Source organism: Centruroides sculpturatus, unplaced genomic scaffold (assembly GCF_000671375.1).
Source record: "Centruroides sculpturatus isolate CEXI.00-Female unplaced genomic scaffold, Cexi_2.0 scaffold492, whole genome shotgun sequence".
NCBI classification, from domain to species: Eukaryota; Metazoa; Arthropoda; class Arachnida; order Scorpiones; family Buthidae; genus Centruroides; species Centruroides sculpturatus.
In genome coordinates, this window is record NW_019385105.1 from 509082 (window position 1) to 523383 (window position 14302).

The window sequence follows — 14302 nt, forward strand, 5'->3', positions numbered from 1 at the left end:
TTTATTACATATTGTTTAATAGAATTACCTTAGCCGTAAGATATTTANAATTTTTCGAAAAATTCCCCCACGGGGGAAGTGTTATACATTTATAATAGATACATTTTGAGTCACAACATCGACTGGCAGGGTCTGCTAGTAATCAATATTTTAATTTATGATTTGAAGTCCCCTTCTTACAATTTTAAGAAAATATCTATAGACCTATGTTTTTCATAATTTTTAAAAACCACTCTTAACCACTTTTTATTTAAAAATTTCCATGAACCATCAAAACCCCCAAAAATTCCCTTATAATATTTCTAGCCAATTTTCGTTTATTTTTACACTTAAATTGCTATTTATACATTCCTTATTCTTAAGAATTTCTATACTTTCTTTAAATTTACGATTATATGTTTCTTTTTCTCTATGAAGGATTTTTACGTTATCTTTATCTATGTTACAATCATTTAGCGTAGAATGATCATAGAAAGCTGAATTTATCCGATGATATTTAAAGTCTGCAATATGTTCCTTTAATCTTTCATTTTTCTTTTAGTTTCGCCTATATAATATTTCTGATTATTACAGCAGATACAAGGAATTTTATATACAATGTTTTTAACTTCAGATGTTAGTTTTCGATCTTTTAATGGACGTAGATGCTTTAACTTAGTAGATATCGTTTCTTACTTAGGTGCAAGCTTAAAGTTTATTTTGTTTATTTCATTATTAATTTCTTCGTACAAACCCTTAATGTATGGGAAAGTGGTATACTTTACGTCGGTTTTTGGTTCATTTTTATTTTCAATTTTTGGGTTATTTATTTATTAATTTAATAAATTTGGTGAAATTAGTCTTCAAATTCTTCAAAAAATTAAAAGGATTATTGGACGAAAAGAATTACGAAATTTAATTTGTTCTTCTTTACTCAGTACTACGCTTTAACTGTAAAAGAATAAACAAAGATTAACACAATTCCTATGGTTGCAGAATTGTGGGACACTTTGAATATATACATAAATTACAATTAAATCTTAGTTGAAATGTTTAAAAGTTGAATTAAATGTTTTAAGTATATAGAATAATTGAGCGGAGTTCTTTTAGCGACGACTTTGACGTTTGTGCGACGGTTAATTCCTCTGAAACTGCTTAACCGATTTAAAACATTTTTTGCAAACAAATAGAATCCATCTCGGTCTAGGTCATGACGCAAACAGAATTTTAAAATTCGACCTGTAACCGGAGATATACAAGGTCAATTTTACAATCTTAACTCTATAGGCGAACGGAGCGAGGTATCCGGCCCACACAGGCAGGCCTAGTAATAACAATAGATTTGTATCTGATTTTGTTTAAGTCTGAAGGCTAATTAGATAACACTCATCGATTGAATCAAATTCCCTATTTAACTAGATAACATACACATTTATTTAAAAAGCAATTTGATTAACCGATTTTCCTACATTAAATAAATTTAGAGACTTGAACTACTTTCATTTTTCCTAATGTTAATATATTCAACTACAGTATACTAGGAAATTTTTACTAGGAAGTTTCCTTGTTTGTTAGTTAGCGTTGCATAAATGATCCAAAATAGTTACGGTATTTGTTAACTCTCGGATATGAATCAAAAGAGCTCAAGATATGTTTAAACAATAGCGACTAAGAGTAAAACACCAAAATTTATCATTATCAATCCTCCTAATGCGCAAACCTCCCTGCAAAATTTCAGAAATTTTCGACAAAAGACACAGGAGTTATTAAGCTTCAAACAGCGTGAACAAAATCGTACTACACACACACTAACATCCACATACAGTATACAGAAATTAGCCCCGACTTTGTTAGCATTTCTCGACGTTTCAAAGTGTTCTAAGTCCAAAAAATTAAAAATCTTGAGGGAGGTAATTTTTTGACCGATCGTCATACTTTCCTCTGTTATATATAACAGCCGGAAGAGTAATAATATAAAAGAAAGATATTATTTATAAATATTTAAAAATGCATGCGGATGTCTGATGTAGTTATAAGGAGTCAGTCTACCGTTTTGGGTATCCGGGATCGAATCCGGGCGGTCAAAATAACCCCAGGAATTTTTCGGGGAATAGTCTGTTCGGCATAAGTCGGGTTCTGTCCTTCGCTATCTGGTTGTTCCCATTGTGGACCTGGCCGAACTCAAAATGAATATGGAAAAAGGCCCTCTTAGTACCGACAGGGAAAAAAAAAAAAAAGATATAAATTGGCAACTCACTTATTGAAATGATTGAGAAAAATAAATTAGAAAAGAAAGTTGTAGCACTTTGTGCCGATAATGCAAATACAAATTTTGATGGTCTTATTAAAAGAGGAACAAATAATGTGTACAATAGGCTAAAAATACATCTTCAGTTGCAAAAGTTTGGTGTAGGATGTGCTGCACATATAATACGCAACACTATATAGTCAGCAGCGGATCAACTTTCGATTGATATTGAGTGCATCATAATTAAAATTTACGGTCATTTTCATATATTTAATTACAATAAGAGTAGAATTATTAAAAGAATTCTGTGAAGATGCAGAAGTGGAATACAAGCACTTGCTTGGATACAGCAAGACTAGATGGTTGGCATTGATGCCTGCAATTGAAAGAATTTTAAAATTGTATTCCCCTTTAAAATCATATTTCTTGTCCATTAACAACTGTCCAAGGATTTTGTAAACATTTTTCGAAAATGATATCTCAGAAGCATGGTTGCATTTTATGCATAATCAGGCAACACAAGTATCGTGACAAATATTGAAGGGGTTAATGAATTAGTTTTTATTATTATATACTCGTATATGTATGTCGGCGGTCTACCCCATTTTTAGCTCCCACAACACAGAAGCATCCCGCATTTCAACCTAACATATCTGGACATTTTAGATTAAAGGGATCAGGAAGGAGTCCCGATAAACTTTGAAGTATAATTTCTATAAGTTATAAAAAAAAAAAGCAAAAGCCCTATTTTGGAGTAGGGCAAAGTGTTAATAAAATTATAAAGCCAGTAATGAGTAAAATTTTATTAAGTCTGATCCCTATCTCTTCTAGCTCTTTCTTGACTTATAATCTAAACTATAACAGCATCAATGCCCCATATATATATAAGTATTTCCATCAAATTTCGTCCTGAGATATAAAGCAAACCATAGGCCAACACAGACATACAACATACATAAAGAATTTTGTTCCTTTTTTTTATGTTTTAGAATCAGGGGATCTTAAAACGTGGAGAAATGCAAAACACCGAAAAGGTTAAAATTTGACTGTTTTAAGTTATTGACCTTTATATATTAGTATGAAAAAAGGATAAATTAAGAGCCGATTTTCTATTCTTTTTTGGTAAATTGCCTCTTCATTTCCTAAGCGATTACTTGCAAAAAAGAGAAACAATTTGTCTACAAAAAGTATCAATTTATAACTCCGATTATTTAGTTTTAAAATAAAATATTGAATATCCATAAACATTTAAATACTTTCTTTGCTTTCTTATTTCTCCAGCTTTTTATTCAATTTTTATTTTATAATTCATTTGCATTCTTATTTTTGTTCGTATAATTAATGTTACGAAAATTTAAAGCTTACTCGTATATTAATTACAATTGACAAATAATTTCCCATCTAATTATTTAATTATTCAGTATATTAAAATCCCATAATTGAACATTGTATGAAAAAAAGATATTATTAAACAATTTTAAAGTAGCAATTAAACATGTTATAAGTTGAATACAAACATTAAATTTATATTTCACTTCACCAGTTGCCAAACAGATAAAACTACTGAATAGTGGGAGGTGGTCACGGATTTGCATCCTACCAATGGGCTGGCCTCATAGAATTTACCGGGTGTTATTTACATTTCTAGCACTTAAATAGGGATCAGTTCCTCGTAGGAAATGCTCCTGTGAGACACTGACTTGGCAGATCGATGGGATAAGGATGTATTACTTTCCCTTATTCCATCAATCCAATCTGATTTACTCTTAGATGAATTCTACAAAAAATTAACTATTATTAACATCATCAATCTTATTGTGTAAAATATATATATACATTTAGAATTATTATTGTTTAAATAATAATGTGAAATCGATTTATTGAAATTTCCTTTTACCATTTCCTCATTGAAGCAATCAATCGTTCATTGGTATCTTAAAATGGCCTGACTAGACAATAAAGGAAATTTATCATTCGATATTTAACATAAAGCTAATATAAAAAAATATTTTATTTTGATAAGAAATAAATAAGGAAAGCAAATCATTTAGAACCACACTATTTAAATATTTTGAATACAATTAAAAAAAATTAGCATATGGAAATTTTTTGATAAAATTTCGTATGTCATCCAGGAAGATAGAAATTAATATTAACGAATAATAACTTATTTGTTTCTTTTAAAAAGAAACGTTTTCGAAATATGGCCGCCGTTTAGAGGTTCGACTATATATTAAACGCTTTTATTTAGCTTGCTACGTACAGTACCTCGTCTTTAAATCTTCCTACTCCAATTTCGTCTACTTCTAATCAAGATAGAAAACAAACTATCAGAACATACGTAAGTCTGATGACAATGCATTTTAATAATGTTTTAGGAAGTGGTTCCCCTCCCTATCATACCCACTCCGAAAACCGATAAATATAAGCAAATGTAGAATTTAATCATGTGTATGTATAAAGATATTTAGTGAAATACATGGAGGAGTGATCCTTCCCCCTCATCCTCCACTCCAATCTTCAAAAACAGGACAAATAATATGATTTTCTGTAAACAACAGATAGAAAAAATTCGTTTTCAATTGTTTGCCTTTAGCAATATGAAAAATAAAACCCTCAAAATTATTGTTTTTATTTTATCAAAATAAGAAATTCAACTACATTAATTTTCTTTTCTATTTTATGTGAAGACTTAACCTAAATATTTTTCAAAGTATAGACTACTATTTTAACTTTTCTTTTGGTCTTCTTTAAATCCAAAATGTATTCCAGTATAATTCTATAATTATTATAACAATTCTGTTTATTATATTATACAGGCTCGTCAAACTTCAAAAAATATAATATATGCTGAAATTTCGCGGGTTTAAAACAATACAATTTCTTTAAGAATTATACAGTAATGCCTATTTTTAAGGAAATTTTTTTACAAATTTATTCTATTTTTTAAATAACGATTTAAGTAAAAAATGATAATTTTATTTATTTTACTTTTTTTCCTGAAGTTATTAATTTTTTTAATGTAAAAAAAACAATATATCTTTAGTAAATTTCAGTAATATTTTTTAAAAAGTATTCTTCTCCATGTAAATTTAATATTAAATCATTTGTTTTTTTTAAATTATTTACAATTAGCGTGAAGTTATCGAAGAGTTTACGTAGGGACAGAGGCGGACTAAGGCTAAAGCGGGCCCTAGGCAACATTGTAATTCCGGGCCTATTTTTAAAATTAAAAAATTAAAAACCTAATTTTTGGGGCCCCAAAAATTACGGGCCCTAGGCACGTGCCTAGGTTGCCTAGGCCTTAGTCCGCCCCTGCGTAGGGATCATGTAATAAATTACGTAACACTATTTTTATTCTACCTCCATAACGTTGTCGTACTGTACACACTCACCCCAAAATTAGGTAACGCATCCTAGATCCCCTTAAATGTACTAAGTAACATAATGTTACTTTATTTTATTAATGTACAAAACAGTGACATAAATAGTACGGTTCATTATGCAACATTTTAGAAAAAAATGAATCACTCTGTTACCCAAGGGTTGAAGTCCTAGCAATTTTGCAAACACCCTCAACCCCTTGTAATGCATCGTAACGAACACATGCAAACCCCCATTCATATCTGCGTTACGTAATTTATGAGTAGCCCCTTAACGGGCTGCATCCAGACAGCTTTATGTGATAAATGGTAAATCTGAATGCAATTTGTTAAGCTTTTTAGCAACTTTACGCTAGCTGCAGGCCCTCACCATCGATAAAGTTGAATTCCTTTCTCTTTATAACTCAGCGTAATATTTTACGTGTAAAAGAATAAACGAAGATTAACACAATTCTCATGGTTCCATGCTTATTCCCTGTATATAAAATGAATATCCAATAAGTTATATTAATATATTTATTTATTTTAATAATAATAATACGATTATGTGATGTTGTTTTAATTGTAATTACATAATGTTATTTAATTTTCTGAGTAAATTATAAATTGTCGAACCGATTGTTTCGTGATTACTCATATTCATGAATTATACATTTTTATTCAAAAATATATGAACTTTTTTAAGTTCATTATCCGAAATTTTACTTATTTTACTTGCACTCAATACATATTCATCAAATATTTATTAGAATTAGGCCATTTGATTGATTGTCAACTTTTGTTAAAACAATGATCAAGTTCATTAAGTAAGATGTAAAACGTATGACGATTTTAATGGGGGCAAAATTTTTCTATATTATAGATTTTCGTTTTGCCAAATACTTAATATTATATGTGAATTAGTTAGTATAACATATATATAGTTTATAAAATTACTTTAAATCTTATTGGAAAAATTGGGCTTCTGGCTCTTTCCACTCTGTGGACATTAAAAGGCCACAATGAGGCAACCTAGTGGTGAGAGATGGGGCTCAACATACCCAGGACACATCAGTTTTTTCGACCGTCCAGATTCGATCTCCGGTTTTTCAGAGTGGTTGGTTGGGCCTTCTACTGCTGCTGGTCATACGGCCGTCCTTTTTAGATTTGAAGAACTTACTAGTATTTTGTATACCTGTAATTATATTATTATTAAGGGGAGAACCTACACAAGAGTAAAGAAAAGAAGAGAGTGAGGAGACGAGAATGATAGGTTTGTAGGTTAAATGGGATAAAGTAATTGAAGCTGGCCCATATTTAGATGTTAAAAACGTGAAGGAAACCCCGGTAAACGCCAAATGACTAACCCGTTGGTCAGGCACGATGTTTGTTTGTTAAGTTATGGCAACGCAACACTTAGGCGATCTGCTTTCCTGGAAGTCTTTTTAAGGGAAATTAGCCCCTATTTTGGCGTTACAGACGTGGAGTAAACCTGTAAAACTCCACGCGGCCAACCTGTCCGAGCGAGGCGCGAACCCACGACCGAACTCACAGTGTTTAGGGTACGAAGACCGCTTGTCCAATGGTGGGCGTCAGGCACGAACCCGCTCTAACTGTGTTGAGTTAAATTTATCCATTTTGCCAATGGTAGGCGGAATGAGAAAAAAACAAGAAAGATTAGGAAAGTGTACTGAGCAGATAGAGTGAATGTGAAAGTATGAAACATAAATACAATATTTATTGAGAAATGTTAAGCATAAGTTAGTGTACGTGAAAGTAAATGCATATTAGTTGTATTGTGCAATTATATGAAATAACAGTTTGATAAAATTACTAGGACAAAAATTTTTAAATTTACAAAATTTAAGAAAATTCTTAAATAGAGAATAAGAAAAATGCGTCTTCTCAATTGTCCTTTCACACGCACATGAGGAAATAACAGTTCATTTGAGGCAACTTGCCTGCCTCAATATGTAAAACGTTAAAAGATTCCTCTGGCGATGGCACAATATTAAAAAATAAATACATGGAGTGTGAAAGGACAAATGAGAAGACACATTTTTTTGTATTTTGTAAATTTATATAATAATAGCTTCACTATAAAAATATATTGGGACAGTGTAGTGAAAGGCAATACAAACCTTACACAGTATTTACAAGCATCATAAAGAATAAAATATGTCTAACTAAGTATGATATTTAATTATTATAAATATATTAATTACATTTAGACAAACGTAACCAAAAAATAAAAAATAAAATATAAATGGTAACGCAATAAAACAAGATTTTTAGTTTTATTGCGTTACCATTTATATTATATATATTTTTTTACAGTTTTGTTGTTAATATTTAATTAGAAATAAAACAAAAATAAGTTTAAATAATTGATAATGACCTAAAGACTTATCAGATTTATAGACTTTAATCTATAAGAAAATCAAGACATTGTAATAAAACCAGAAATAAAGTCATAAATATTTTATGAGTGTTGAACTCGAAAATCACTAATTTTTATAAATAATAAATATTCATAATATTACGTTAATTTCTTATATGAACTTTTATTTTTGTTAGTAAAAGACGGCATCAATAACTTTTAAATTTAGATTATAAAATCAGTACAAATTATGAATATAAATAATTTAATAAGCAAATCTTTCATTTAAAAACTGAAAAAGTATTCAAATATCGTGTAAGGTAACGCTCTATTATAACTATTAAATATTAAAAACTCTTTATTATCGTTATCTTTGAATTACCAAACGTAGGATTTTGCGTTGAGCAAATGTAGGTTAGTGTTATCAAGTGTACTTCTCTTGTGGGTTTGAAAACTCTTGTATGCAAGAAATACAAATATTAAAATATAAGCAGGAAGGAACATCAACGTCCCTGTCAAAAACTAATATTTTTGTGTAGAAAAAGCCATTGGTGCAACTTAAACATTGACAATGGCACTTCATGCACCAAACCACAGATAGGGAGTATGTTAATAGCAATTTGAATATAGACTAAATTTAAATATATTAATGAATGAATATACATTTGAATGTAAATAAACACTTCAATGCATGTATCTATTCATGTGATAGTGTTTTTTAAAAGTCTTAAGTTTCAATATTATCATGATACACACATATTTATTATACCCCTCGAATGTTACATTTTCAATAAAATTAAATTTTCGCTTATTTTCGAAAAATCATTATAAAGTGATTAATTTTAAGTAATTTAAAATATAAATAATTAATTTCAAATAATAATTTTTAATCGACCTTTTATCTAACACGACGTTGAAAGCTTTATGACGTCAAAAAAAAAAACGACTTATGCTTGTATTTAAGCGAATTAAGCTGATCCACTTTTTGTAATTTAAGTCATTTTCGTTTACATTCTGTTTATTAAGTTGTCTTTTTCTTTTAAGTTGACTTAAAATATTGAATGTGAATGGTGTATAGCAGAATTTGGAGAAAACTTGCATAAATTCTGATCTGAGACCTGCAATATTCTAACAATAAGAATGCATTGAAACATGCCAGATATATAGATTCAGTAGAATGAGTATAATGTAATATTTCTTTATCACTACTGTGTGATATTCTATAATCTTTTAAGAGATAAGATTAAAGCGATTTCAAGAAAACCTCTCTGCAATTACTTTCATTGTTAGAACTTTTTTATATACCAAAATAGTAGAGGCCTAGAAAGAACAGGATATTCAAGAAAATTTATTTTTTGTTACAAAATATAATCATTTTAAACATATATAAATTTAATTAATATTATTATATAATTTGTAATTAATACTGATGAATAAATTAAGTTTTTCTTTAAAAATTCAATTTATTCATAAGTATCAATTACATTTTTCTTTAAAAAATCAACGATCACTGTTGTTAATCTTTCTAGAAGAATTAACGATCACATGTGGACATTTTTAATATACATTTTTTAGTATATTACTTCTTTTATAATAAAATATTTTGATATGAAGGGTAAACCGTAACTGTTGATAAAAAAGGCGTATGCTATCTAAAAATTAAAGGAAAAGCCCTAATAAATATAGGTCTATGACTTATGTTTATTAGGGCTTTTCAAAGTTTTATGAAAATTTATATTTTAAGCAGTCATAGAACCTATTTTATTTTATTTTATTTTACTCTCTTACATCAGAGATGTTAAAGAGGCCGGCATTTTTAGTTACATGACTGTTGATACATAATAACATTGATGCTCTACGCGCTCTAAATTTTAAGACTGATTTCTAATAGCATTTTATGCATTTTCGACCCGCTCTTCTAGTTCTTCAACAGCTACTACTGGTATGGAAGTAGAAAAGGGATTTAAAATGAAGCTAAAAATAAAAATAAAAAAGGATTTAAATCGGGTGATTTGGTCGGTCATCCATTCGTATCCATCTTTCCGATCAGCGTAGTACTTCTTTGCTATAATACTAAAATGAGGATCGGCGAAACATAAGGGCCAGTTAATCGATATCCAATGAATCTTACCTTCCTCTAATGAATTACACTGAAATAGAAAAAATTTCCCGTGGATTTTTCTCAGCTCAACCGTGCTGGTTATGAAAATTGACTATCTCGTTTCTTGTAAATATCATTTCATCCTTGAAGAGAGCGTTGGACAGAAACAGAGATTTTACCACGAATTTATGCAAAATTTATTGGCAGTATTGAAAATGGTAGGGGTGAAGATGATTTTCGTGTAAAATTAAAATTGTCCGAAAAAGTTCGTATTCACGAGCAAGTGTTCTTAAGCTAAAATACGGATTACTTATTAAGATTAACGTCTTTATTTCCGACGTTTTGGGCGTTATTAATTTTCCTCCATCTATTCGCACTACAGAAAATGGTCCTTGTTCTTTAAGACATTGATAAACACGGGTCAACGTTCTCCTATCTGAAATTTGACGACTAGGAAAGGCTTCCTGATAAAGACTACTAACTTATGCTGCCTTTCCATTTACACGACCAAAATAAAAAGAATATCTGCCAATTCCTGAAAGCTTTAATTCTTCGCGATTTTTCACTCGTGCAGAGAGAGGAGAGAGTTTCTACAATTCAGTAGTAGAGATTAAAATGCCATTTTATTCAAATTTTTAGCACAAATCTAATTCGAAAGCATTGGTAGCCCATTAATAACACGAAAAATCATTTCTTGAATGACCTTCAAGATATCACAATTCTAAATTGTCTTCATGTTATCATGTAAATCTTAACTACGTTTCAAATTTATTGCGTGGCTAGAAATAGCGTTGATTTTGTATATCTTTCCCTAGGCACGAAAATAAAACAGATTTTAATTCTTTTCCTGTAGGTTTTATGACCTATGTTTATACTTTTAGATTTTAGGTGTAAATACGCATAGGCATTTATTACCAACAGGCAGTACCTTATATATTTGTTTTATAATTAAACTGCTTTATAATAATGCAATTTATACTTTAAACAAATTTATTATCAGTTTTAGTAAATAATTAATACGTTTTTATTAATGCTTAATATACTTTATATTTATTTAATCATGCGTTAATTTCTTAAGGAAATGAAAATCCTACAGGGAACGATACATTATTCGGGATGTTCACTTTAACATTTAACGAGGTACAAAAGAAATCTTTTAAGCATTGCACGAGTATACTGCATATGATGCATTAGTTCCAATGCGATGTTTACAGTAAAATAAATTAATTCATTCAAACAGGGGCATGTGTAAATTGCGCATTAGTTCGAAGGCAATACGAAAATTTTCCAAACATATACAGTAATAATAAGATTCAAATTAAAAATATGATCTCGGCATGGCGACACTCGATGCCATGTCAAAAAACAATGTTATGCAATCTGCTAATTCGCAGTGTAACATTACCTTATACTCTGTGAAATGATTTTATCTTAAGGTGAAGGAAACGCGAGAGAAGCAGCACGTAGATCACAAAATTGTTTTCCAACTACTGTACTTCAAAATTTATACGTATATCGATTCTGAACATAATACGCTGCTTGATGGAAACTTGTTGGATCGTCAGGATCATGGTCCTCTCGTCTTCACAATATTGAAGTTTTGGCATACTTTCATGTATATCCGCATACGTGCAGTACATACATAAAACAGTGAGGCAATAGGGACCGCAGCAGTCACAAATACATCGAGGTTCAAATTGCCACGCCATACACTCATTCAACTGCTATCCGCAGCTGGCACAACATGCAAAGGGATGACGGACAGCACTGGTGCAGTGTGATATTAAATTTACGCAAGGACGAACCAGAATTGTTTGAGCCCATTTTAAGGACTGACTAGGCATTTTTTTCCAGAATGGTGTTTGTAATTACTGCAATAATGTATACCACAGATGTACGCGAAACACATGATACCAGATATGTTTTACACTATGCGTCTGGTATGGCATCAGAATGAGTAGGTTGTTGATCCTGTTTTAATCGATCGCAGCCGGTTTAGCGAAGAAACTATGGAAGGTTTAGTATCATCAGGATGGTATCAGTATCCGTTTCCGTAGGAATGAGCTGGCGCATATGGTATCAGCGCCAGCCCATTCCTACGGAAACGTGCTTCAGTGGCTCACAGAGCGGTTCGACAATCAATGGATCAGACAACGTGACTCTGTTACCGCTTGTTGGAGAGCTGATAAGGCGAATGAGAAGAGCTTTTAGGTCGTTGACGCCTGGTATGCTATGTGTTATCTATAAAGCCACTCCCAATCGTCTACACCAGAGCTTCTGAAACTTTTTCCATTCGCAATTTCTGTTTTGCCCGAGAATATTTTACGCGACTTCAGCCAGATAAGTACAGTACATACAGTATATACGAAGGCGCATAAAATAAATATACAACACATAGAACATTAACTGATAATAAATCAAAGAAATTTAATTTTATCACTTATTACCGTTTATTAGGACAAAAGAAAATTGACATACTAATAAAATGGATATTTTTGTATAGAATTAAAACTTGGCTGAATATTTATTTCTGCAGGTCGATGGACATCTGCAACGTTTTTCAGATTTGATCAATATTTTGATTTTACAATCGTCAATGATGAAAACGAAACATAATATAATAAATATAGCAAGAATAGGTTTTATAATAATGATAATTTAAATAATGTTGTTCTTTCCACTTTAACACGCAAGATCTCAAATATGAATTTTATCTCCGGAATTGGAAGAATCGATTCTATGAAGCTTGGCGCCAATCAAAAACTAAATTACCGCGCAATTTACATATTTCTTTTCTTAAAAAAAGTTAATTAATTTTACTGTAAACATTGCAGTGGAACTAAAGCTGGATTAAAGTTCTTGCATGCAGCTTAATGAATATACTCGTGATATATTGGAAATATCCCTTTTGCGCCTGGATAAATGTTAACGCTAACAAATTCACTGCATGAATCTCTTTAATAAGTGATAAGTATACTTTTAATTATTTTAGGAAAACATTTAAAAACTACTTAAGTAAAAAATCTTTAATCTCATAAGGAATCTTTTCTATGAGATTACCAATAGTAAATTTTTTGACTTAAGTATTTATTAAATGTTTTCCTAAAATAATTAAAAGTACATATATCTAATATCTTTTATTACATATTGTTTAATAGAATTACCTTAGCCGTAAGATATTTACAATAAAAATAAATCTGATAAGAAATTTTAAGGAAAAATTTTAATCAAATTAACAAACATAAATTAAATCGTTTCAGGAAAATATTTAAAATTAAAAAATATGATCTGTATTCAATTTATACAATATATATTGATAATAATCTGTTTAATTACAATCGTTTTTTTAAAATCTTGTTACTATTTTACTTTTATAAATTGTTTGTTTTACAAATTATTTGACTTTTTTAAAATTAAAATATTATGAAACAATTAATTAACAAATAAAATACTAGAATATTTGCCATACGTTACCCGGGCGAAAAGTAATAAGGATAAACATCATAATTAAAACAATATTAAGCATTTGGTTATTTTAGTTTAACTAATATCAATAGCGTTATTTCGATGGAGTCTCTAAATCCGGAAGTTCCTATACTCTTTGAAATAATCACTAAGAATTTGATTCATAGACCGTATGGAGCTACAGAATTATATACTGTATTTTTGTTTCCTTGATAACCTTTTACTATTCTAAGGTAGTTTGTTGCCCAAGTCTATGGAGATAGCTTTTTCAAATTATTTTTAAACGAATCTATAAAATATGTATTTATAGATTTTATAATTTAGAAAAACACTTTCTATTTTGAAGATAATCCAATGAAGACAATTGAAAATATAATCTCTAGATGATAATTTGTTATGATCAGGGCGTTGAAATACAGTAGAGCGTCAATTATCCGAAAGTCAATTATCTAAAACGTCAATTATCCGAAAGAATTCCAGTCGGCAAATTTAAATTTTCGTTAGTGCTATGGCACTGCAATCTTTGGCTATGTCTTGGGCTACTCAAATATTTTACGTTTTTGATACTAAATTAACTTCTGAAGTATAATTTTTTATTGTTTTTATATTTTTCAATATATTTATTTTGTTCGTACAAAATAAAAAAATAATTTTTAACGATACAATAGTCTTCGTTAGGCTTAACATCAATGAAAATTCAACGCAAAGCGACACGCAACAGAGAAAAATTTCAACATGGGATAAATTAATATATTTTTTCGTACATA